This window comes from Marmota flaviventris, chromosome 5, assembly GCF_047511675.1.
Source record: "Marmota flaviventris isolate mMarFla1 chromosome 5, mMarFla1.hap1, whole genome shotgun sequence".
Lineage (NCBI taxonomy): Eukaryota > Metazoa > Chordata > Mammalia > Rodentia > Sciuridae > Marmota > Marmota flaviventris.
The window spans coordinates 127,931,084-127,934,619 of record NC_092502.1 but is presented as its reverse complement, the minus strand read 5'-3'; the positions used below and the strand labels follow the sequence as shown (position 1 = coordinate 127,934,619).

At 34.7% G+C, this 3,536-nt stretch overlaps 1 pseudogene; it reads left to right on the top strand.

Annotated features, from left to right (window-relative positions):
* The first annotated feature begins 1,317 nt into the window (after positions 1–1,317).
* LOC114107102 (baculoviral IAP repeat-containing protein 2 pseudogene) lies at positions 1,318–3,199 on the top strand (annotated as a pseudogene).
* The last annotated feature ends 337 nt before the right edge of the window (positions 3,200–3,536 follow it).

The window sequence follows — 3,536 nt, the reverse complement described above, 5'->3', positions numbered from 1 at the left end:
TCAAATTATATACGTTAAATTTGTACCTTTTGAGTTGCTTTCCTGGTGTAAGGAGGCCTCCTAGCAGCCGCCCTGCTTTCGCGCTTTCAGTGCTGGTACTGCGATGTACAGCCCTGAAGAGTTCCCCCCTACTCATTTTTTCCCCTGCAGAAATGAATCTCATTATGGAAAGTGCAAAGCTTTATAAAGAGATAAAATTTGAATTTTATGGAGTGTAATTTTGTGTATGAATCACATTTTTAATATATTGAGTTTTCATAAAGAAAGCTAGTAAATTCTGATACATTCTGTGTAAACAGTAATTCTATTGGTAATATAGTGTTAGGCATTTGTGATAACAAAAGAGCTGTCTTGATAAATTGATTCCTCATTTATCATGACTGATACCATATCTGAATGGTCCTTAAATGAAAATCAGTTTATTTAAATTTTTTAATGCAATATAGAAAGTATGTGCTGTGGAAATTTTATGTCTGATTTTAATGGAGAATATACCGTCAGTTGACCAGGTATAATAAAGAGATATGCAGAGTTAGGAAGAAAGACAACATGATACTGCAGGAAATAGAAACGAAATAGATAATGTTTGGCAAAGGTAGAAGAGTTAACAGTGAGCTTTAAACAATATTCATTTGACATCTCATATAAGAGGTGAGAAGGGACATAATAAGGCTTTGGGTGTTGACTTCCCCAAAAGTTGTTGGCTGAAGGTAACATAACCCACGTAAGTCAATTCTGTGATAAGTTGTGTGCAACTAGCTTTTAAATAATGTGACCCTTTGAAAATTTTAATTACTTATTTGCTAGAATAAGATGAGATTATTTTGGATGTCACAGTAAACCTCTTATAAAGGGAAAAAAGCCTAAATTTAACTTTATTTTTGTGGCATAATCAGTAATTGTCCTTATATCTAGGCTTTATAGCTTGTAACCAAAAGCAAATTTAAAAACATAATTTAGATATTCTATAGTTACTTAGAATTCTGAGAATATAAACTTCTTTGAAAAATAATTTTAATACTTTTAGGAGTGTATAAACTTTTTCAGGCCTTTAAGTCAGTTATTATACCAAATTGTGAGCAAATAGCATGTAGGTTACATAAAAGTGTAAATAGAATCCCAAAGTATCTTGGTAATTTAGGAGAAATATAAATCTAGTAAAGAGGGTATGGAGGTTCAACTAAATAGAAGTCTTTGATTTTTTTTTTTTTTTTTTGTGTGTGTGTGTGTGGTAAAAAGTGACAAGAAATTGTATGTGAAAGTTTTAGCCATCAAAAAGTACTGCTTCCTATTCATGCACAAAACTACCTTCAAAGAGTTATCCAAGATCCCTTGCATCATAAAATAAGGAGTATAATGGAAGACAGCACAATCCTCTCAAATTGGACAAATGACAACAAACAAACAATGAAGTGTGATTTTTCATGTGAGCTCTACAGAATGTCTACATATTCAACTTTCCCCATCTGAGTTCCTGTTTCAGAAAGGAGTCTTGCTCGTGCTGGTTTTTATTACACTGGTGTGAATGACAAAGTCAGATGTTTCTGTTGTGGCCTGATGCTGGATAACTGGAAACAAGGAGATAGTCCTATTGAAAAGCATAAAGAGCTATAGCCTAGCTGCAGCTTTATTCAGAATTTGCTTTCAGCTAGTCTGCAATCCACTTCTAAGAATACCTCTCCAATGAGAAACCATGTTGCACATTCATTAACTTCTAGTTTGGAACGTAGTGGCTCATTCAGCGATTCTTATTCCTGCCTTTCACCAAATCCTCTTAATTCTAGAGCTGTTGAAGATTTCTCTCAATTGAGGACTAACCCCTATAGTTATGCAATGAGTACTGAAGAAGCCAGATTTCTTACTTATAATATGTGGCCCTTAACCTTTTTGTCACCATTGGAATTGGCAAGAGCTGGCTTTTACTATGTAGGACCTGGAGATAGGGTAGCCTGCTTTGCCTGTGGCGGGAAGCTAAGTAACTGAGAACCAAAGGATGATGCTATGTCAGAACACAGGAGACATTTTCCTAACTGTCCGTTTTTGGAAAATTCTCTAGAAACTCTGAGGTTTAGTATTTCAAATCTGAGCATGCAGACACACACAGCTCGAATGAGAACATTTATGTACTGGCCAGCTAGTGTTCCAGTTCAGCCTGAGCAGTTTGCAAGTGCTAGTTTTTATTACATGGATCGCAATGATGATGTCAAATGCTTTTGTTGTGATGGTGGCTTGAGATGTTGGGAATCTGGAGATGATCCATGGGTAGAACATGCCAAATGGTTTCCAAGGTGTGAGTTCTTGATACGAATGAAAGGGCAAGAGTTTGTTGATGAGATTCAAGCTAGATATCCTCATCTTCCTGAACAGCTGTTGTCAACATCAGATACTCCTGGAGAAGAAAATGCTGAACCAATTGTTCATTTGGGACCTGGAGAAAGTTCTTCAGAAGATGCAGTCATGATGAATACACCTGTGGTTAAATCTGCTTTGGAAATGGGATTTAGTAGAAGTCTGGTAAAATAGACAGTTCAAAGTAAAATCCTAACCACTTGAAAGAGTTATAAAACAATTAATGATATTGTATCAGCACTTCTTGATGCTGAAGATGAAAGAAGAGAAGAGGAGAAGGAAAGACAAGCTGAAGAAATGGCATCAGATGATTTGTCATTAATACGGAAGAATACAATGGCTCTCTTTCAACAGTTGACATGTGTCCTTCCTATCTTAGATAATCTTTTAAAGGCCAATGTAATTAATAAACAGGAACATGATATTATTAAACAAAAAAACACAGATACCTTTACAAGCAAGAGAACTGATTGATACCATTTTAGTTAAAGGAAATGCTGCAGCCAACATCTTCAAAAACTGTCTAAATGAAATTGACTCTACATTATATGAGAACTTATTTGTGGAAAAGAATATGAAGTATATTCCAACAGAAGATGTTTCAGGTCTGCCACTAGAAGAACAGTTGAGGAGATTACAAGAAGAAATGACCTGCAAGGTGTGTATGGACAAAGAAGTTTCTATTGTGTTCATTCCTTGCGGTCATCTGGTAATATGCCAGGAGTATGCCCCATCTCTAAGAAAATGTCCTATTTGCAGGGGTATAATCAAGGGTACTCTACATTTCTCTCATAAAAGAAGAATAGGCTATATTTTAGTCTTTACCAAAAAGCCTTTAAACTGTTTTTGAACATTGGAAGCCATCTAAAATTAAAACAAGGAATGTTTGGTTAGTCATTTAGTAACATTTATGTTCTATTTTATTTAGGTATGAATAATCTTATTTCAAAAAGAGATAGTATTGTATATTTAATCTTAATCCATTTAGTTGCAAAAGAAGACTTGTTTTTCATGAACTAAATCAGTATTTAAGTGTGAACACAGGAAGAATTAAAGGAGTAGTGTCAGTGTTTGTTATGGGTCATTTCAGGAGTTACTGGATTTGGTATTTATGAAAGCTTTGAGTACTACATTACAGTATAGTTGAAAACTGTAAATTAGTAACACTGTAATTCATCAGAGTTGCT